Source organism: Meles meles, chromosome 1 (assembly GCF_922984935.1).
Source record: "Meles meles chromosome 1, mMelMel3.1 paternal haplotype, whole genome shotgun sequence".
NCBI lineage: Eukaryota > Metazoa > Chordata > Mammalia > Carnivora > Mustelidae > Meles > Meles meles.
The window spans coordinates 73,139,328-73,162,681 of record NC_060066.1 but is presented as its reverse complement, the minus strand read 5'-3'; the positions used below and the strand labels follow the sequence as shown (position 1 = coordinate 73,162,681).

At 40.9% G+C, this 23,354-nt stretch overlaps 1 long non-coding RNA gene and 1 other non-coding gene across 2 annotated transcripts; both read left to right on the top strand.

Annotated features, from left to right (window-relative positions):
• The first annotated feature begins 615 nt into the window (after positions 1 to 615).
• On the top strand, positions 616 to 6,397 carry LOC123925969. The gene is made up of 2 exons (XR_006815121.1): positions 616 to 902; positions 5,912 to 6,397. It is a non-coding gene; the product is annotated as an uncharacterized LOC123925969 (long non-coding RNA).
• A 13,576-nt stretch (positions 6,398 to 19,973) lies between these two features.
• LOC123928059 lies at positions 19,974 to 20,080 on the top strand. Its single transcript, XR_006815595.1, has one exon. It is a non-coding gene; the product is annotated as a U6 spliceosomal RNA (small nuclear RNA).
• The last annotated feature ends 3,274 nt before the right edge of the window (positions 20,081 to 23,354 follow it).

The following is a 23,354-nucleotide window of genomic DNA, read 5'->3' as shown; positions in this document are numbered from 1 at the left end:
TGACCATTTCCAGTTATTAATGCACGTACACACAATGGGCATTTTGGTCAGATGTTACTTCTGCATTGTTGTGACTGTCATCTCACATTATTGGTGGGTGGCTTAGACTTCTGGGTATAAGGAAGGTAAATCCTCCCAGTGTGGAGTAGGAAAAAGGGTTTGGGTTTTAGGATGTACTAGATGGGATCAGCTAGGTTATGCCGTGGTACCCAAATAATATGAAATCCTGAAGGTTTATTGTTGTACACATGACAAATCCATCGTGAACTGAGGGTCAGGGTGGTCATTCGGGGACTCTGCTGGCAGTTGTCACTTGGAGTCTCTGGTTGAAGACATGCTGCCATCTGGAATGTTGGAATGGCACTGGTCCCTGAAGCAAGGAAAGAGAGAAAGGAGCACCACTCGCGGGTTTTTCACTGTCTCCTCCCCCAAGTGACTCACATCATCTTTCCCTCACAGCTCATCGGCACAGCTGGAGACATGGTCACACCCCACTAGAAATGGCTGGGAACTGTAGAGGAGTGCAATGGGCATCTGACTCTATTATAGTAGAGAGTTGCTGACTTTGTCACAGACAATGAAATATAAGTGCCCTGGATTCCACTGGACATGGACAGCCATCAGGCCTTGAGGCAGCTGGAGGGACAGTGGCTGTCTCAGGTTCTCTCCTGTGCTTTCCCGGATAGCTTGTCAAGTCAGGTCAGCCGTGTAGGAGCAGAAATACACTTCCCTGGAATTGCCCGTACTTCCACAAAAGGTGGGTGCAGGCAAAAGTCTCCCAAATGGCAGCCCTGGAACAATTTGGATCCTATTTTTTCAGCTCAGACTTCAACATGGTGGGAGGCTCCTGATCTGATAGGGTGCTGAAGAAAAGTCTTTCTTGGAGTCAAAGTAGAGGAAAGGTAATTAGTGAAGTCAATATTCATCTTTACCTTATATATGAGTTTTATTGATCTCATGTTCTGATACATGCACATGTATTTGATCTTAGCACCATTATTTATTAAAATAAGAAGAAAACTGTAATCTCTTCACCAGCCCTGCCCTATATTACCTGAACTACATCTGCATGGAAATTTTCTTATTAGTAATGTTAAGAAATCCAGGCATGGTGAATTGGACTCTGATTTTAGGAACACATCACTGAATGTTCCTTCGTGGCAAAGGAGTCCCCAGCATGTTCCAGAATCAGGAATTTTCAAAACTAGGAGATATCCTTGGGTGTTCATGCACCAAGAGGGGAGGCTGGGCAATGGAGTGAGGGGACCTTAAATAATTTCCAGAATGGATTAAATGACTTTCAGAGCTTAGTGAAATTGCCACCTGTCATTGCATTTGGCAGGGGAATACAGAAAAGATTTGGGATTAAGCTTCTGCATTGTATCCAGGAGAGCCATCTCTGCAAAAGGAACTTTTGTTTCAATTCTATTCAGATCTCCAGTTTGATCAGGCTGGGCTTATGTGCCTGCCTAGAGAGAAGGTGTGTGGTTACCCTGGAGGTTTTATGTTCTTCCGAGCCCACGTGCAGGGTATTGTACATGAAAGGAACTTCTGGAATTCTTAAATTTCTAAAGCCTCCATTTAAACCTGGAGGGTTCGTACTTATCTTATCTCTAATTGGGCCCCTACTCTTGGTGCTTGGGTAACATATTGCTCATACCTTGGGCATTGTCATTAACAGATGAGGAAGCTGAGGGTGACAGATGCCAGGTAGTTTTCCAAGGTCATGAAGTTAGTAAGGGATGGAGCTGCTATGGAAATCCAAACATATCAAATGCCTGACCCATGCTCTGTGTCTGTCAGGCCAAAGCAAGCTTTGCTATAAGTTTCTTCAAAAGCTAGGATCAGAATGGGAACAGAGATCAAGGGGAAACAGAGTTCAGCCAACAATTCAGTAAAAGATAATGCATGATATTTTCAGAGAGAGGACAGACGTGGGGGAAAAAACAAAGCTTTGGGACATAAGGTCTTTGTGCATTTCACAAAAATGCAGTTGAAAAGTGGAGAATATAGTCTCCTGGGTGTTTGCAGCCATTTTGATAAAATTATTTGTCCATGTAACTACAATTTCGATTTTTCTTCCCCTTGTGATAGAGAGCTACATGTTGACATCATCTTAAATTTATCCTTGGCAGTACCTGGCTTTACCTGCATTCTTGGTCTAACCTCACTGGAGGCCAAGGTGTAAAGGACTTCCTGATACATATACATTTTTCTTTTGAGTTTCTGGTGCCAATTAATTGTGCTGCACAGTGAGTGGCCTGACTGTAGAATGTAGGGTTGAATTCAAAAACTCTACTATCTCTACTTAGCAATTGGGTTTCTAGTTTCTCTTTAAAAGTACTGATACACTTGCATTCATGGTACCCTGTCAGAATGCCAGCTTTTCTGGGACTCTGTCACAAGTTCACAGTGTAGGAGAAGGGGATGGAGGTAGATTCAGAGCTTGTTAGATTGGATAAGCCTGTTCCTACCTTGTGCAGCAAGTTATGGATTCCCTGATTTCATATCAGAGTTACATGGATGACGGTGGGAACAGAGCCACTGTGGTAGTTTGGGATGTGTGATCTGTTGGCAGATCTTGTCTGTTTTGCAAGGCAGTGGGAGACATGAGGGAGGGCCTATATTCCTGTGAAGTTAACCGGTCTGACTTACACAGTTACTAGATGGATCCACTCCATATCAGCTACTGATAGTGAGACAAGCATATGCACCAGCATTAGAAAAAGCAGTAGGCCTTTGAAGAGAATCAGGACTTAGCATGGAAAGAGATTTACCTGGACAATTGGAGTAATTGTTCCTGGGACAGAGGATTCATGGTGGACATTAAGAGGCTGAAAAGAAGTCCAAGTAGCATCCTCATTGAGTACTGAGGCTATAAAAAAAAGAACAGGTTACCAGGCAGTGAGATAAATATGAACAAGAAGGAGTCTCAGACATTAAAAAAATTCAGAAATTAAAAATTAAAAACTCATTAAAATAATTTTATTTCTTATTTATGCTTTTATTCAATGGTTCTGCTTTCCATAATGGAAATGTACTATTTTTTATTCATTTCAATGAAGATTGCTAAAAGATGTAAAGCCTTGAGTTTCATTTCTTTTTCATTTTATTTTTTAAAATTTATTTTTTATTTTACATACGGTTTTAATATTTTTGTAACTTAGTTTTTGATCATCAAGCTTTTACCAACTAGCCAAAGTTATTTTAATCATCGATTTCATTATTAATCACTGGAAAACACTGTAGGCTACCTACAATGCAAAAAACATGCTAAAAATAAAAAGAATGTGTATCAGCGTCTTTTTCTGATTCCAAATTCACTTGCCCTTTATGGATCTTTAGCTGAGTTAATAGTGTTCTGGAACTACATCCTGCAAACATTAAGAAATCTTCAGGGCCAGGAAATATTATGGGTATTCCATAATTCAATATGTACGGTGAAACAACGCTCTTGATATATTTGCTATTTTTGAAGGGAAGGGAAGGAATTTCATTCTGACCAAGAAGCTGCTGACCAAAGAATTATGGTTTGAGTAGCAGGTGCATTTTTCACTTTGGGAAATAAGATAAGCTAAAGAAATAAAAGAGATTTGAGCTCTTATTTTACACAATTTCACTTACAACCTTAAAAACCGCCTTTCTTAATAGTTTTTCTTTGCCAAATTTAAAGCAAATAGAATGGAACCTAAGATGAAAACTGCAGGGTAACAGGAAAGACAGGGAAACAAATATCTTGCTCGGAATTGGAGGTAGTACAAGAATGACAGGGAAGAGTGGTAAAGACATTGAACATGAATCAGTGTGACTCTGGTACTGTGATGGGGAATAGGTACTGATTGAGGATAAAGAGAAGTATAAAGCATGGAAACCGAGGGTTCTTTTTTCCATTCTATATGCCATGCTTTAAAACACTGTTCTCATTGCTATAGTGGAATACCAAGTCCTTTGCAGAAGAAGGGCGGAGCTCTAAAAAGACCAACGGAAACAAGTTTAGAAAATGACTCTGAAAGTACCTGAAAGAATTTAATGCTTCGAAACTCAAGTAGAATCAGGTTAAGGTCAAGAAATCAAAATCAAACAAGCCCCAAACCAGTGAAACACTGAAAAATTTTTAATGTATTCAATATAAAAAGAAGCAAGGTTAATTTATTAACTATTTGCAAACACGGGGGAGGGCCCATAGCTGGATGGAGTAGGCTGTTTTCCCTCCACCATGAGAAGAACTGCAGGATAGGGACTGAATTGGAGCAGGGAAGAGTTAGGTGCAGAAAAGTCATTTCCTTGAGTGATGCTATGTTATTAGATACTGATATTTTCAGATGGAGATTATAGAATTGTCTAATTCTATAGTTGGAGGGGGCGAGGCGAAGAGAGAACTATTCATGTCTGTATTTGTCTGGATTGGTTTTTTTTCCCCCAAAACCAAACTCCCAAACAAAGAACTCTGCTAATTGTTAGTAAAGAACCCAGACACACAGGTCTAGCATTCTTGGAAGCTGACTCTTTGGGAGAGGTTTAGAGACGGAGGAAGGTGAGTTCTGGGCATGTGGTCCTGTGAGCACCAATCTGAGTGCTGCAGTTCAGACTAGACACATTTCAAATTTTCAACAGCCCACATGTTGCTGGCGGTTACTGTGTGGACAGTGTGTGGACAGTGCAACGCTGTGGTCTGCCTGTATTTATATTTTAATTTTTATGACATGTTGGTTCAAAAGTCAAATTTTGTTCTTTCTAAAATGAGCTAGCTAACTCATTCTTTCCTTAAATAAAATAACTGTCTCTAGTTTTCTACTTCACTCTTTGAAAGTTCTTAATAGTTGTTTTATATATAAATGAGTAGTTTTGTAAATCATCAATTATTGTGAAATTCCAGTCTTGGAAGAATAAATACACAGTCATACTTCAACTGATGGAATTTCAAGGGAATAGCATAAGGTCCAAAGAAAGTCTCCTTTCTGAGCCTGAAAGGGCCATAGGCCCTGCATGGTTTAACCTAATCAATGAATTTTGCTCCTTGCTTGTGTCTATCATGACAGTTCCAATTCACTAAAACAGTGTCCTAGCCCAAAATAATAGTCATGATGACGATGATTAATGTTTGTTAAGCTAAGTTTTAAGCACATAATCCTATGTTCTCTGAACACTATTGCATTAGCTCTCACATAACAAAAGATAGGTTCTACTTCTCTCCGATTTTAGTGATTAGAAAGGTTTAGAGTCACTTCAGATTATATAGGTGATAAGAAACAAAGCAGGGATGCAAAACAAGAGCTGATCTAGCTCCAAGGTCTGCATGCCTAACTCCAACAGACACTGCCTGCCTTCTGTCATGCCCCTTGGCTCCCCATCTCATGTCATCCTTGACTCCACTAGAACTTTCCCAGTTAGCCTCCTTCTCTCAACCTGTGAGATCACACTCATAGTCAGTGCCTCATAGATTATGCTACTTTCGCAGTTTCTATGAAGGAATAACTCTCACAATTCCTATAACCCTCTAGTTCTAACTGGAATGTAGCGGCCCCACAGTCTCACTAACCTGCCTCACTCTGGAAGACACCATCTGCAGATCCATGCACACTTTCCGCAGTGACACTTTCTAAGGAATGGTGGCCAGTGTTCAACCAAGGCACACCCTTGGCCAGAAAACCAAAGCACTTCCAACACTTCATTTCTCTTTCCTCCTTTTCTTCCTCTTCTGCAATGTCCCCAAAGCAGAAAACATCCCACCTTGGGTACAAGAGGACTTGAATACTTAGCACTCATCTTAGGGAAATCATTACTGATGCATTTGTGTCTGAGTTACCCATAGTTCAGTGGGTGTTTGGAGACTGCATTTGTTTCCTGAGGCTACTGAAACAAATTATCACAGCTTGGTAGCTTAAAATAATAGAAATTTCTTCCCTCACAGATCTGGAGGCCAGAAGACTGAAATCAAGATGTTGGCAGGGCTGCACTCCCAGCAAAGGCTCTAGCGGAGAAGCCCTCCTTGCATCTTCCAGGTTCCGATGGCTCCTGGCATTCTTTGGCTTGTGATGGCATAACTCCAATCACCGACTCTGTCTCCACAGGCCCTTCTTTATGTCTCTGTGTCCTCTCCTATTCTTATAAGGACATCATTGGATGGACCTAAATCCTGAGTGATTATAGCTCTAGATCCTTAACTAGTTACATCGGTAAAGACTGTATTTCCAAAAAAGGTTACATGCTGAGGTTCTGGGTGGACATGAATTTCGGAGGGATACTATTTAACCCATTTGGGAGCATTTGTACCATATGGAGCCTTCTCATGTATGCCCACAGTGCACAGTATCAGCATTTCGTGAAGATAACAACATTTTCCCCCTGAGTGTTGCCATGAAGAAAGATAAAGGGAGGCAGAAAACTCTAAAGGTCATGGATGACTAAAATTGAAGGCATAAACAGCCTCCTTCTGACCTGATTGTGCTCTACACAAGGCGCTCACCTCCAAGCAGCAATATGTGACAAAACTTTACCAGCAAATATGAATTTCAAAGGAAACCAAATATAAATTCCATCTCTTTCTTAGGAAGATTTCAAATGATATTCTTGGTTAAGTTTATTACCCCCTCTAAACTCCTGTAGTACTTTGTACCTCATTTTATTTTATTTAAAGTTAACATTAACCTAGTGAATATGTACCACAGGCAAAATTGAAAATATTAACTAAATAAACTAAAAGGAAAGATTGACAGGAGAGAGACTTTATGGGATGGGGCCCCGAAGACGAGGATAGGGATATAAACAGGTAGGACATTGTCCTCAGTGGAGTTGGCTAACGGGTGGGGAAAAATGGACACAGAAAAAGAGAGAATTAAGTGAAATAAGGAAGGCACTGGAAGTGTTTCCTTAGGAGGCAGTCACCCTCTGGTTCTTTATTGGAAGTTGGCATCATGTAACATTTGCTTCTTCTAATAATGCTTCTGGGTCTGGCAGCAGGAGAACCCTCTTACAGTCCTGCCCTATTTCTACATTATCCTATAGTTGGTCCTTCAAGTACCAGTTTTAGCCTTTCTCTTATTAGTAGTTCTTAACAGGAAAGCATATTAGGATCAATGTGAGTGGAGAATCTTTGTGGGTACACATAACTGGGAAACAGCCTCCAGTGATTCTGATAGTCTCGCATATCCGCTTCACTGAGAACAGACAGGGACAAGGACTTTCTTAGTGGTTATCTTTGCTCTTTCAGAGCATGTAATATGAGGCATTGTCATGGAAGGCAATGAATGATGTTTGCTGTAGGAATGAACCAATGGATAATTAGAATCCTACGATTTCAACGATGAGGCAATTCCCTGATAATTCTCCCTTAGTTGCTGTGGTTGGCCAGCTCTTAAATGTCCCACAGATCCCTGTCTCCCACTATACATGCCTTGTGTAATCCCCTCCCCTTGAATGTGAGCTAGATTTGCTGACTTTCCTCTGATGAGTAGAATTCAGCAGAAGCTATGTAATGCCACTTCCAAGATCTGGTTACAAAAAGACTGTGGGTTCTATTTTGGGCATCTCTCTCTCTCCTTCCTTCTGATTCTTTCTCAGGGCTCTCACTCTGGGGAAATCCAGCTGCCTTGTTTTGAGTAGCCCATGGAGCCCACCTGGCAAGGAACAGTTGTCTCTGGCCAGCATCCAGCAACAAGACTTCAGTCCCTGGAGGATAACCACGGGGGAATTGAATTCTGTCAGCAGTTACAAGAATGAGTTTGGAAGTGGATGTTCCCCACCACTGAACACTACAGTGACTGCTAGTCTGGCCAAGAGCTTGACAGAAGGCCCCTCGCTGAGCTGAGCCTGGATTCCTGACCCACAGAAACTGTGAGATAATAAATGTTGCTGAAGCTGCTAAGTGTTGGGGTGATTTGTTATTCGGTAATAGATAACACGATTGCTGACTTCCCCCAAGCCTAACTCAGATGCCTCACATGAGAAACAGAATCGCCAACCAGGGAGGGAACCTTAGAGATCATGGATCTAACTCCATTGTGCGGATACAAAGACTCAGGCTCAGAGAAGGTGTATGACCCGACCAGGGTGCACATCAAGGAGTGACAGAATCAAGGTGACGGGTTTGGGACACTATGGACACCCAGGGCTCTGTTCACTGCTCAGCAGCTACTTCAGCTGAGAAATTGGTCTTTGCACCAAAAGCATAATGTAACAACTGTCACCTTAGTGATATATAGTGAGTATACATCAGCCACAGTTTAATAGTCTACATGTTGGGAACAACATATCAAATTAATTCTGAAAAACGGAATGATATTTAATGTATAGTCAAACACTCTATGTCATAAAATATATCATAATCATTATATATTACATACCATGGGTTATAAAATGTTTTTATGATATGAATGTTAATAATAATCAATTATATGTTTATAATCCCCACTTTTAAAAATCTTTCACATATGCTCTTTGAAACAATTCCACAAGATGGGCAATTATTTCTGTTTTACAGATGAGAAAACTGAGGCACAGGCATGTGAAATTGTTTGCCTGCATTCATACTCAGGTCTCTGATCCCAGGCCCCAGGGACTCTTGCCCAATAGTTACACCCTCTTAGGACCCTCTTCTGTGGGCTGGTGCCATGCCAAGCCCATTCCCTTGACATGCTTGCTGTTCTTTTTGGCTGGGCAGCTGTTCCACCTCCATCCTGGTGGCATCTCTGTCATTCCTCTAAGATTATGTTGTGTGAGATAAAGAATATTCTTAAGATTGTATGTGTGTGTGTGTGTGTGTGTGTGTGTGTGTGTCCCAGATCTTAATGACAGCAACCAGTAATAAACAGAGGAGTAGAGTAAGAAAGAAAAAGAAAGCAAACATAGTAAAATAGCCTTCCCACTGTGACTTCCACCCAGACTTTTGAAAAGCAGAGTCATCTGTTTTCTCAAAATCAGCAGGAAGCCTCCCTGTCTCCTGTAGTCTTTGCTGAAATCCTTTCAACCAGTGGAAGCACCACATGGAGGCTTTAAAAGGTAGCATTTGAGACAGACTCGAGTTAGTCTACTTTATACAACTCTGCTCTGGGATGTGACAGTGGACTTCTGCTCCAAGGCTATAATATGGAACCCAGGACACCCTTTTTTAGCAACAGACTTCTGATGGCCATCCAACTCCAGCCCTCAGTCAGGGGCTGTGCTGTGAGGATAGCCACTTTTGGGAAATGCCAGATACCAAGAAGACACAACACAACACAGTCCACTGTACAGAATTAGCAGTGACCTCTAACTTTACAACAAATTGAAAAACAAACAAATCACCTGAGAGACATTTCCATAAAGAAGCCTGAGATTTTTATCAGGACATCTGAATACAACATAATCTCTTCCTTCTTCCTCTGTCCTTGCTTTTCTCTACTGTGACCCAGTGACCCATAGGTACATCTGCACCTGTGCCCTTCTTCATCTACATGAGTAACACGCACATGTACCCACGTCCTGCACACACATGCATTTACACACCTGTATCCCACATTACTCCCACTCCCTGTTCATTTTAGATCTGAATTTATTAACCACTTCCTTTTTTTTCCTTATGTAATTTTCTGTAAGACATTTCAACAGTTCAGATAGGCTGTCAATTCCATTTTGTTTTTCCCGGAGACCCCCCGTTCCCAGAACCATTGGTGCTCCTGCCCCACCCTGGACTTGCTGATCTCTAGGCTTCCTGCACAGCCATCAACAGGAGCGTCTGTTCGACATCCTCTCGGGAATTTCATTCACAACTTTCCTGTTGAATTCTCACATATGTCTTCCACTATTTCGGTATATATATTTTTATTTCTATGGAAAAAATCCTTCAGTTGTTTCTTAAGAAAAGGTGCATGAGAGGTTAGTTTTTGAGACTCACTCTTTAGAAATGATCTGCCATTTACTCTGACTCTTGATTGATAATTTGGCTGGGTATACAATTCAAGGTTTTAAAAAATTTTCCTTCAGAACATTTAAGATACTGCTCTATTGCTTTCTGGTATCCATTGTAGGTATTTAAAAAATACAATGCATTCTGTTCTGTTTTCAGTTCCTTTGTGTGTGGCATTGTTTAATCTCTGAAAGCTTTAAAAATTATTATTTATCATCTGGTTATCTCTGGGATTCTGGAATATCACAATAATAGGTCTTTTAAATTTTGGGGGGGTGGGGAAAAGGGGAGAGGGAGAGAGAGAGAATCCCAAGCAGACTCCACGCTGAGCGTGGATCCCTGTGTGGGGCTCTATTCCACAATGGTGAGATCATGACCTGAGCCAAAATTAAGTCAGACATTTAGCCAACCGAGCCACCTAGGTGCCCCAATAATATTTCCAAATATGAGCCTGTTTGCACTTTGCTGAGTGGCCCTATCTATCTACGTATTCATACAATTTTCACAAAAACCTTTGGTAATTTTCTTCCTTCCATGTTGATTGTTTTCTTCCTCTAGAACTTCTAAGTACTTCTTAGGTTGAAACTTTAATATCCTTTTTTCTACTATTTTTACTTTATTTTCTGAGAGAATTCCTTGATTCTCTCTAATTTTTAATTTTCAAGAGCACCTTCTGATTCTTAACTATTCCTTTTTGAAAACTTTCTGTTCTTATTTTGTGAATGCAACCCATTCTCTTATCACTCTAAGGGTATTTCTTTTTTTAGGAGGAAAATTTCTTCAATTTCTTGCACTGTTTCCTTCCTCTGGGGTCCTTTCTACTTTTTGTTGTTTTCTCTCCCTCTTATGTTTTCCTAAAATGACAGGAACCCTTGGCTGTCCATTTCTAAGGGGTGCGGAGAAGAAGGAATGAAGAATTTCTTGGAATCTCTGTATGCACAGGTGAGATTTGTCAGCTGGGACTTCTCAGCATCAGGCAGTGAAGTGTCCATTTAATTTTAAGGGAACTCTTTGGAATTTACTTATCTGAGGGCTTCAGTTTCTGTGGGAAGAGTCCTCCATGTTCTGTGAGCCATAAACCAAGTTGCCAATGTCACCAAAGTGAGCAAATTTTGGAAAACCCACCATTCGGTTTTCTGTTTTTCATTTAATTTCTTCATTTTATGTCCTCCACCAGGTCTGGGATCTCTGAGTTCAGAATTGAGTTCAGTTTCTTCCTTGAGTTCTCATGAAATTAAACCTCCCTTCTTTGGCTTGGGGCAGAGCTGAAATAGGGAGATATTGCTTAATCATTTGATAGAATAATGTGAGGGGAGACCCTTGGGGCCTAGCCACTCCATACATGCAGATTTTCAACCAACCCCTTTTCCAACTCTATGCCTCAATGCTTCTTCTTGCAGTGCTTAACTGGTGGTCTGGTGATCTCAAGGATTCTATGGATAAAATGATTTCTCATCTCTAAGGCTGTTTCAAATATGGCTTCCTCTGGTAAATCAATTACTGCAACTCTCTCTGCCTTCAGTCTTCCCAAGTGACATAGAAACTTCCTGTCTGCCAATCTCTTATCCTTGTGGATAAATATATAATATGTATCTCTATCTCATTTCTTTCATTTTATCAGGATTTTGAGAGTGAGAGGAAGTGTATGTATATGATCAATTTGCCATGCTTTATATGAAGTCTTAAGTGGGCTCATTGATGCTGATCACAAAACAAATGAAGAAACCTAGTATATCCCCTTGGGGGCTAGGAGTCAGAGGAAAGCAGAAATAAGGCATTAGATGCCACACCACACTTAAAAAATCTAGTGGGTGAATGGAGTACATCTAGTTTAACCCAGTAATAGCATTCGGGAGACCCAGGATTAAAAGAATTCATGAAACTTTTGAAAAATCCTTGTGTTTGAAAGTGTTACAGCTGTGTGAAATAGAATAGAGAATCTTGAAAATCTTAAAACTCCAAACTGGAACTATTCAAAATTTCCCATAATAGGTAAGTAGTGGACTGTGCTGTGTTAATGAAAAAGAAGGGGTTTGGGAGAAATTGATGGAAGAGGTCAGGAGAGAACTTTCCCGAGTAATAAGGATGCTTTATATCTTGTTTGCTGTGGTGGTTACGTGGTGGTATCCATTTATTAAAACTCATCCAATAGTACATTCACAGTGTATACAATTGATTGTACATAAATTATGCTTAAGGTTGATTTAACAATAAAATATTTTATGGATACCCATTACTTTTAAGAAAAAGCACAGATGGATAGTCAAGGTGCTCTACAGATGCTCCTCAAATAACTTCCCTGCTGGTTCTCCTGCACTCCAGTGAAATCTTCCCCCAGCCTGAGGAGTGGTCCATTTTCTCCCAATGTGCTATGCCTTGCTTACCTCTGCATATGAACCCCGGCCTTGTCCATGCTCAGACTGACTCTTGTAAAATGGTTCACATCTTCTCTGCTCCCTTTCAAAAAAACCTTTTCTGAGCACTAAAAGATGATTGTTTCTTCTAGTCTCTTATTTTTTTGTATATACCAGTTATTTGGCATTTCCAAATGTCCCGCTTTGAGATATCTCCTTTATTAGCTTGCATTATTCTCACTTCTGTATTGATATTTCACTTTTCATGTGTGCATGCCTTATTGTCTGAAAAAGATGAATTTTCTAGACAGTATGCATCATACATCTTTACATCTTTCCTAACACCTCGCATAATGCCTAACACATAGTTGGCAGTCAATAAATATTTGCTGAATGAAAGATAAGATAATAAATCACATAGACAATTTTAAAGAGAAGAAACTGGGGATTTTGAAGCTTGAGAGAGAAGGATTTGCTATACCAGTAAGAATTGGTAGGACAGAATCTTTCAAGGAATATACTGAATTAACAGGATGTCCAAGTCATTTATAACCTGCATTTTGTAAAGGCTGTAAGTTATAATGAAACTGACATAATATGTAAAATTAATCCACAGAACCTATGGGATATGGCACTGCTGAGAACAGTTTATAATGAGGATATGGCACTTTTAAACTCTAGTGATTCCTGAATTTATTCCCATGGATTTATTGCTAGGAATCCTGACACGGTCTTAGGAGGGAATATCTTGGGCTATATATGGCATTTTTCTTGTTATCTTTTCTCCTTGCCTCAGTGTCATCAAGATAACAAGCACTTCTGCAATTCTAGGTAGGATGTATATGCTGCAAACAGTAGAAATGAATTCAGCTGTAATATATGCTACACATTTATTATGCACAGCTTGTTAGATTCTGATTTCTGATCTGCCATTTTCCCCCAAGGAATATAGACTTCCAGTGTGGCAAAAAATAATATGGCTATTTTATTTTGAAGGGCAGACTATTTATATAAAACAGGGCCACAAATGAACCCATCCATAAGTCATCTATGAGCTTTCTTCTACTCACTCATTAGATGTATTTATTTATGATAAGTAAGTCTTTGTGGTATAGTATTTATTTTTTCACACAGAGAAAAAGTACATGCCCAGAAATTGACGCCACACATACCCACTCAACTTGTGGTAATGAGGACTGTTCTCAACGATTTACTTTGCTGCCTGACAGACAAGAAGGCTGTTTGTTTTATCATTGTTGCCCACACCTATCAACCCTCCCTCAGATTTGATGACTACCCAGCAATATATATATAGCAAATCTCCTCAGGGACTATAATTATTCATCTTTCAGAAAGCCCAAGATCTATAATGGAAAGTGCTGTAGACAAGAGACCGGTTTATAGGTTTAGCTCTAAGCGAAAGACTGATCTGTCTTTATTGGAGGAAGAGTACATTACCATCTAATAAATGAATTGTAAATATTGGAAATGATTGTGTAAATGTATCTGTGACTCAGGAACATAAGCACTGTTCTGATATTGCCACGGAGAAAACAAAAGCTGATGCACGTAGTCCATCAGACGCTACCATGATGTGGAATATCCAGGGGCCTGTCATGAAGCCTCAGCTTGTTGTCTTGAGTTATGAATTACTCTTAAATTAATATCCCTACTGCTGTTATTGGCAGCGCCTGATTTCATAGCATTTTTGAGCCCCATAGTCGATCAAGGCACTCAAGCTGTTATTTCCATCAGAGATGAGGGCTTAACATGTCCCTGGTGGCATGTCTCTTGGTTTCCCAGTGAATCTCAAGTTGAACGCGCAATCCACTTCACCCTGTCCTGGTTAGGTACTGCGGTAGGCAACAGTGCATTTTTCACCATTTGCTTTGCAGTATTCTGTTGATTTTCACTAATAGAGCTTGTTTACCCACTGAAGCATTTGAATGTTATTTATACCAAGTAATAAAATGGTTCTGCTCAACTGTGCTCTGATTTGTCTTAGTCCAGGCTCTTTAGAATCTAAAGAAAACAAATCCACTTAAGGTAGCCCAAGTTAAGAAGGAACTCTGATGTAGAGACACAGGTCACTTAATGACTATGTATGGATTCAGGTCCTGAAGTAAGGAACCAAGGCTTTCCCAATACCTCAGGGCCATGCATTTTCTCTTCTCACTGGCTCTCTCTGCTTTCCTTTCATCTGTCTACTCCTGCTCTTCTGGCCAGTTTCTTCTCTTACTCCTTTTGTCCATGACCCAGTTAGACCATGGCTCCAATGCTGTTACCATGGCCTCTGCGTCACTACAGTCTGGCCTCCATTACCAATTTCAAACTCTTCTCCTGAGAAACTGATTAGCATGTTTTATCCATGGAGAGGTCACCTTTGAAATGGTCCTTCCAAGGCCAATGGATAGGGCATGTTCTCTAGAAGGGACCCTAAGAAGCCCAAGCCATAAGCCCTGACAGGGTTCCATCATGCCTGACTTTCTTTACTGTCTTGCGGTTAACATCTTCAAGCTGCATGGGTGATAGGAGCAATTTATCCCATGCCTGTACTCTTGAATAGACACACAGTGGCATTTGAGTTACAGCTTTTCCATTCCGCAGCACTATAAAACTGAAACAATTTCTGGAAGTTTCTAAATCAAGGGTTATCAATATAAATGTTCTTCCTGTCAAAACACCAGTATCTGAGTTCTCCTTCTTGACTGCATTTGTGGATCAAATAGCCTAACTATCAATGACTGTGCAGTGTAGGTAGCCTCGAGGAGGGCTTGGTCCTGGCAAATCTACCACCAATGGGACGGTATATCCCTGATGTAAATTTAGTAAAGCCTCCTACCCAAATGTTAGGCAATTAAGATGATTTCTTTTGTTTTTAGCAGATGCAACCTGAGTCAAATTAAACCCACAGTCACTGCATGGGAGAATATAGGTCAGATACAAAGACTGGAAACTGGCCCCTTAACGAGCCTAGTGAAGAGATAGGAGAGATCATTGCACTGTGGCAAACTCTCAAAGGGATTTAGTTGCCAATGAACTTGCTTCTGTTTTGCTATACCTGGCCTGTGTACAAACCCATCTTCCTGAAACCATCTTCCGAGCCTTGAGGGCATGAATGATGCCCTGGTTGTCTGTGGTTCCAGAATCCATCTGGACACATACTAGGTACTTAGTAAAGTCTTCTAATAGAACGAATAGATGGACTGTATAAGGAAACTTCTTTGCTGACATCAGCATGGACAACCTCTGGAAGAAGCCTGCTTTTCTTTTTTGTACCTTCCTATGTGTGTGTGTGGAATATTGAGCTGATAAATCATCCTAATTAAAATTTAAATGTATTTTCTAATCTTAGGCGTTTTCAGGAAGTGTTTTTTTTTCCATTGTCAGCCTTCAAAAGAACTGCTTTCATTTTACATCTTCTAGTTCTAGCATTTTATTCTGAGTTAAAGGAATACATTCCCTAAATTCTTAGACCTATAACATTTAGAAAACATTCTCTGCCATGTTTGCCTACTTGAACTTTTCCATAGCATTTACTCCCATGAATCATTTTATCATTTTTTTCTGCTCCTTCTGACCAAAGGTGCAGGTCCACTCTGGAATCTTCAGCAAAGCTCTGACCTTCTGAACTTTCTGTGTAGACCTCCCGCTTGCCGAGTCCACAAAATGCTGGATATCTTTGCCTTAAAGAAACTTATTGCCATTTTCTTTTTTACAAAATAAAATAGACTTATTTGATAAATGTTAAGGTAAAAAGATAAGAAAAATAAAATAACTAATAAGTCTTAGTTCCCATCACTCAGAGATAATCAGCCTTTTTTTTTTTTCTATGCCCATAGGATTATTTTAAACAAAAGCAGGATGGCATTTATTTTTATTATAAGATTTTATTTATTTACTTGACAGAGTGAGAGAGAGAGAGAGAATGCACAAGCAGGGGGAGTGGCAGACAGAAGGAGAGGGAGAAGCAGCCTTCCCACTGAGCAGAGAGCCCAGTGTGGGGCTGGAACCCAGGACCCTGGGATCATGATCTGAGCAGAAGGCAGACACTTAAACAACTGAGCCACCCAGGTGCCCCAGGATAACATTTCTTTATAGCTCTCCCTATTCTGACTCTTCATAGCAGTCCACCTGCAGAATTTGGTGGGCAGCTTGCCCCACTAAGCACACAACCCTCCTTGACTGCTGGCTGTGTGATTCACCTTCATTGTACTTGTATGATTTGTCACATTTTGCCACATTAAAACATTATGGAATTTTAACCTGTTTGCTTTATTTTCTGGATTCATTTAGCATGAATTGAAAAGCTAACTGACAGCCCTATGACTCCCTGGGTTTAGACAATAGTAAGGATGTTTTAAAAAAGGAGGGGCTATTTCTTTTTCCAACAGTGTAGGCTGAGGAGATGCCCTGAACAGCCCTCTTGGTGGACACAAATTAAATACTAAATAATTAAAAAGAACTTATTTTAATATATTGCAGAGTTAGCGTGAAAGTATGTCCTTCTCAGAGGTGCAAATGGAAGTAAATGCCAGCATGGGTGCACAGGAGTGCTGGGGCCGGTTTCCCTACAGGGTCTCCTCCTTCTGCTTTGGTAGAGCCGTGGATGTAGGGCTTGAGAGCCATGGCCAGGGAAATTTTAGAGGTGATCTCTAAATAAGCCGGGACTTTGAAAAGCTACACCTTCAGTGCAGTGGAAAATGAGAAATGAAGCTTATATCGTATAGAAGAGAGCAGCAAGGCAATTTGCCTGACTCGAATTTGGTGTTAAGAATGAAAGAAACGATGTCTGGCGTCTCCCTCGATAATTCATAACCACATACCAGCCCACGTTTGGGCTTGGTGGCAAGAAAAATGCGGGGAGGGAGAACAGAGAATAGGGATACAATGGAAAAAGGAATAAGATTGTAAAATTAGATTAAAATACAAGCCTATATTGCATAATTTTCCTCAGCTAATATCTTTTCAGTAGGATGCCTCTTGATTTTTAATAACCAAGTATCAGAAAACTTACTTATCTGTGAATACATCTTTTTTTAATCAGTCATATAGGAACAGTGTCTAGGTATATTCCAAATATTCGATGCATTTTTAGTAAAATGATGTGCTGAAGAGGTATCAGGTTACATTCTAAATACAATGGATAAATCATCAGAATCACATGAAGATTTTTTTTTCAAAGATTTTATTTATTTCTCTGATAGAGAGGAAGATCACAAGTAGGCAGAGAGACAGGCAGAGAGAGAGGGGGAAGCAGGCTCCCTGCTGAGCAGAGAGCCTGATGTGGGGCTTGATCCCAGGACCCTGGGATCATGACCTGAGCTGAAGGCAGAGGCTTAATCCACTGAGCCACCCGGGCGCCCCTCACATGAAGATTTTTTGAAAAGCACATAGAGTTCTGACAAAGGGGCTACTGGCCCTGAGCAAAACGTCCTAGCATCGCACTCAGTGGGACCCACCCTTTGCCACTGTGTGCTTGTCCTGAGCACATTTCCAAAGGGCCTTCCATATTTAGCCCTCATTTTTGACTAGTAATGAAGAAGTCTCTCCCCGCTCCCCCCACAATCTAAGAGAAAACAAATGTAAATAATGGGAGTTTAAATAAAGCTCCGTCTTACAGATGTTTTCATGGTTGTATGTTGGTGGCCTCCTTTGAAAATGTCTCGCAACTTCATTGTTCAGGAGCCTCTTCAGCAGCGCCAGATGACAGAGAATTTCTGTCAGCTTCTGAGCTGGATACTTTGCTTGAAATGGCCTGTTATCAACTCACTCACGCACATCAGCACTTTCTACAACCAGGGACGATTACTGCTTTGGTCCTTCTCCCTTCTCCGTTCTCTTCAAATACCAAGTTTTCTCCTCACTTCGTGAGTTACAGTTTATTGCAAGTAAATGCCTTGCTTTCATTGGAAATTCTTCACTGCATTTTTTCCCTAACAGATTTGATTGCTTGTATTTGCTCTGGAATATTGTCAACGTAATGTTCATGATATGCGCATGGATTTTAAGCTTCCATGGCCCTTAAACGTGTTTTAAGCATTTTACATCTTAATATGATAGTCTGTTGTTTATATTTAAGTATTTTACTTATGAAAATTAGTGGGGAGGTAGGGCTAAAGTATAACACACTTATACAGTCTTTTCATTTAAAATAACAAGAAATAGGGGTGTCTGGGTGGCTCAGTGGGTTAAAGCCTCTGCCTTTGGCTCAGGTCATGATCCCAGGGTCCTGGATCGAGCCTCACATCAGGCTCTCTGCTCAGTGGGGAGCCTGCTTCCCCACCTCTCTCTCTGCCTGCCTCTCTGTCTACTTGTGATCTCTGTCAAATAAATAAATAAAATCTTAAAAAATAAATAAATAAATAAAATAACAAGAAATAAACTCTCTGTGTTTTCATGCAAAATATCTGATGTTTTAGGAATGTATTATTGATTTTAGAAGGTGTGATAGCTAATTTTATGTGTCAACTTGACCTGATCATAGGGTCCTAGGGATTTGGTAAACATAATTTCTCATTGTGTCTGTGAGTGTTGCTGCATGGGATTAGCATTTGAATTGGTAGGCTAAGTAAAGCAGATTGCCCTCTCTTATGAGGGTGGCCTTCACAAAATCAGTGGAAGGTCTGAATAGAACCACAAGCTGGAGAAAGACCCGTTTTGCCTTTTGAGCCTGACTGTTGGAGCTGGCCATTGTCTTCTGCCATTCGGCTGAGACTTATTCTGGTCTCCAGGCCTTTGAATTTAGACTGAATTATACCACCTACTTTACTGGATCTCCAGCTCGCAGACAGCAGATGTGGGATTTCTCAGATTCCATAATTGTGTGAGCCAATTCCTCATAACAAATTTCTTTAGACAGATAGATGATAGATTCTTTACATTATCAATCACAATAAATGTAAGTGGACTGAACACTCTAAGTAAAGTATAATATAAAAAATTCAAGGGTGCCTGGGTGGCTCAGTGGGTTAAGGCCTCTGTCTTTGGCTCAGGTCATGATCCCGGGGTCCTGGGATCGAGCCCCACATCCGGCTCTCTGCTCCGCGGGGACCCTGCTTCCTCCTCTCTCTCTGCCTGCCTCTGCCTGGTTGTGATTTCTCTCTGTCAAGTAAATAAAATATTAAAAAAAAAATCCAGCCGTATACTATTTAAAATAAACCATATGCATCACAAAATGTGTAGACACAAAAAAGTGTCTACACATTAGAACCAAAGGATGGAAAAATGACATACTAGATAAATAATCAAAGGAAACCTGGGGCAGTTATCTTAATATTAGATAAAAACAACTATAAGAGAATAAGAGGTAAAGAGAGCCATAAGATAACATTAAGAAATTTAGTTCAGCCAATAGATATACCAAATCTAAGCCTTACACATAAAATAAGAGTTCCAAAATATATAAATCAAAAGTTGACAGAACTCAAACAGAGAGAGTCAATTATCATATGGTTTCACTTACTTGTGGAGCATAAGGAATAATACGGAGGACATTGGGTGAAGAAGAGGAGAAGTGAGTTGAGGGAAATCAGAGGGAGAGACAAACCATGAGAGACTGTGGACTCTGAGAAACAAACTGAGGGTTTTGGAGGGGAGGAGGGTGGGGGGTTGGGTGAGCCTGGTGGTGGGTATTACGGAGAGCACGTATTGCATGGAGCACTAGGTGTGATGCATAAACAATGAATTCTAGAACACTGAAAAGAAATAAAATAAAATTTAAAAAAAAGTTGACAGTGCTCGCTTCGGCAGCACATATACTAAAATTGGAACGATACAGAGAAGATTAGCATGGCCCCTGCGCAAGGATGACACGCAAATTCGTGAAGCGTTCCATATTTTGTCCCGGCCGGCAGGGACCCCCGGGGGACGAACCCAGATTCGAAACCCCAGCCCGGGACTTCGTTCCGGCCACCCCAGGAGGCTCCTCCGAGTGACTCTTGGAGCCTGGACGGCGGGGAAGGGGTGGAGCCGGGGTTTGAACCTGGGCACCTGGGAACGGGACAGCCCGGGCAGCAGAGCGGAGGACCCGGCGCTCCCAGGAGCATCTCCCCACACACCGGCCGCCCATGGGGGTCCCTCCGCGTGAATCTTCATCCCCCCCCAAAAAAAAAAAAAAGTTGACAGAACTACAAAGAAAAATCAACAAATCTACTACTATAGTACTCCCCAAAACATGAATAATCTCCGGGTAGAGACAAACATAATAAAAATATTGACCATATTAACTGAATAAGCTTGATCTAATGGACATTTAAAAACAGAATATTTAATATACATTTGAAAATACACATTCTACATACTAATATGTAGCCCATATCAAACATTTTTCTAGAAGATTTTTTTTATTTATGACAGAGAGATAGAGAGTACAAGTAGGCAGAGCAACAGGCAGAGGGAGAGGGAACCTGACACAGGGCTCGATCCCAGGACCCTGGGATCACTGTCTGAACTGAAGGCAGACACTTTACTGACTGAGTCACCCAGGCACCCTCCATATCAAACATTTATAAAAACTGAATTCTTGCTAGGATAAAAGTCAGCCCAACTTATTTGCAATCATTCTTTGATCATGATGTATTGAGTTACTTAAAGAAAAAGCTAAAACCACAGGAGGAAATTGGTGAATGTTGGCTATTTTCATATTAAGGTTGACTGTTTACAGATATACACCAAAAAGTGAAGAAGCAGGTAAAAAAAAACTAGAAGATATTTGCAAGATGTATGACTCAAGAATGCCTAGAAATCAACAAGAGAAAGAGTGAGCAGCCTAATACAGAAGTGAGAAGAATTACTCTCAGGAGAGCCATTCTAGCTGTCCCAGGAACACATGAACAAATGCACAAACTCAGTAATCGGGAAAGGTAAATTAAAACCACGGTGAGGTAAAAATACAAAAGTTGCTCAGTACCAGTGCCAGATGTAGGTCAAACAGGATCCATCCACCCGCTGGCGGTACAGTTCAGGATCCTGTCTGGGAATGCCTAGAGCGGTGGAAACACTATGAAGAAGGCACAGGAATGAGTAACACAAAATTCAAGGTGGCCCTTATCCCCGAGGGAAAGCAAAGGGAAGATGAAGATTATTACATAAAAAACTATACGTGTGTGTTTTATACATTTTTGGTAGGGATGCCACATTTCACAATTTAAAAAGATTTTAATGAAGTTAAAGGCTGGGATCAGCCAATACTAAAAGTTATTTCAATTCTCGGTAGGTATTATGTTGTGGTTAACAGGAAGGCCCTATGCTATTAATTTGTCTTTCATCTTGTTTGTTCGTGCTTTTTCTAACAGTTTCCAGTATATTAATTTCAAGACGTGTTGCATATTTATCACACATCCGAAGTACCTTTTTGACTGCAGACCTTTCTAAGAGGGCCCGTGAACAAGGAAAAAAGGTAATGTTTAAGATTTTTTAAATTAATGTTCCTAATGCTGAATATTCAGGCCTAAAATTATTTAAATCTCTCAAATGTTGAGGGGGACTCAAGATGGTGGGGAAGTAGGAGGAGGCACCATTTCAACCTGTACCCTAAAGTGAGCTGATTACCTACCAAAGAACTCCGACCACCCATGAAATCAGCCTGAGATCAGAATTATACACGTCTTGATCTCTACAGGAGCAGAAGACGCCAGTGGCAGGTAAAGCAGACTGGGAGCATAGGACTGATATCTGAAGATAAACAAAAGGGGGAGGGAGCCACCAGAGGTGACCTATTGGAAAATAATACCCCAACACGAGAGTGCTCTGCATCTGGGGACCAGCATTAACTTGGAGTCTGGTTGAAAGCACTCAAAAAACAAAGAGCAAAGGATCGCAGGGGGTAATAATGGGAACCTGGGCGGTTAGGGTAAGGGACCTAAGTCCCCGGACCCAGGACAGCCTCCCCTGGCGCTGAGCCAGAGAGAGTGAGGCTGAGAAATCAGGTCTCCTTCCCTGAGCCCCCAGTGCGCCTGAATGCCAGCGCGCCCAAGAACAGAACGAGTGGGGTCTGGCTCCCATGAGGGGCTGGGAGCCTGGCCAGATGGCAATCCTGAAACGCGCGTGTCCCACATCCTCCCTTGAGATAGGTGCTCCTGGCGCTAGCCTGGAGCTCTGGCATCCAGAAAAACCAGACATTCCCAGCCCGGGACAGCGGGAAAATCTCAGTGTGCGATCTCTGCTCCGAACCTCTCTGGCGGTCTGGAGCTGCCTAGACAGCCACCGCTGCCCTGGTTTTGGGTACAACGAGGAGCTCCTGCATCCCCAGGGACCGTGACTCAGAACCGACTCTGCCAGCAGCTTTTGCAAAACAGTCTGAGGCTTCTCTCTGAGAGGGAGGTCGGGGTGCTGTTTGCTCTCCTCTAAACCTCCAAAAACCATCAAAAGCTGTCAAGGCGAGAGAAAGCAGATGAAAGAACATAAAAACCCCCAGAGAACAAAAGGCTGAAAAAAACAGTTCCCTCAGAGCCCACCTCCTTGAGGGGAGCCAGAGGACCTAACTCAGGGAACATCATTGTCTGAAAACCCACGTGGCAGGCCCCTCCCCCAGAAAACCAACCAGGAAGGAAGAAAAAAAAAAAAAAAGACTACAAGAAAACAACCACCACTACTTCATAAATACAACTTTTATTTTTAACTCCTTACCAATATTCTGGTTCTTTTTTTTTATACATACAGATAATTTTTTAACCTCTTTACCATCACAATGAGATGTCCAGTACATCAAATTCTTTAATAACCTTCTAACCTGAACTTTTTGATACATACACCCGTGTTTTTCTTTTGCTTTTCTATTTCTTTAATTCTTTTTTTATTTTAACTTAGTTTAGTCTAGTTTATTCTTTTTTAATTTTTATTTTCTACTATACATATAGACTTAAGCTTCAGGTAATCCCCTTTCCCCAATCAATGCTACCCCTATAGTCAAACCAGTTTCTAATCCCCCTGTAACTTAGGAAAGTTGAGTCCCTTAACAAAAACATCAAGATACCTTCAGGAAGAATCAAAATAACCTTCCTCACCCACACTGAGAATCTATAACCATTCTCCCAATTTTTCCTTCTGTCAGTGTTTCTGTGAATTTGTGTTTGTCCTGATAATATATAAATCTTATACTTGGGGTTCTTTCTGAT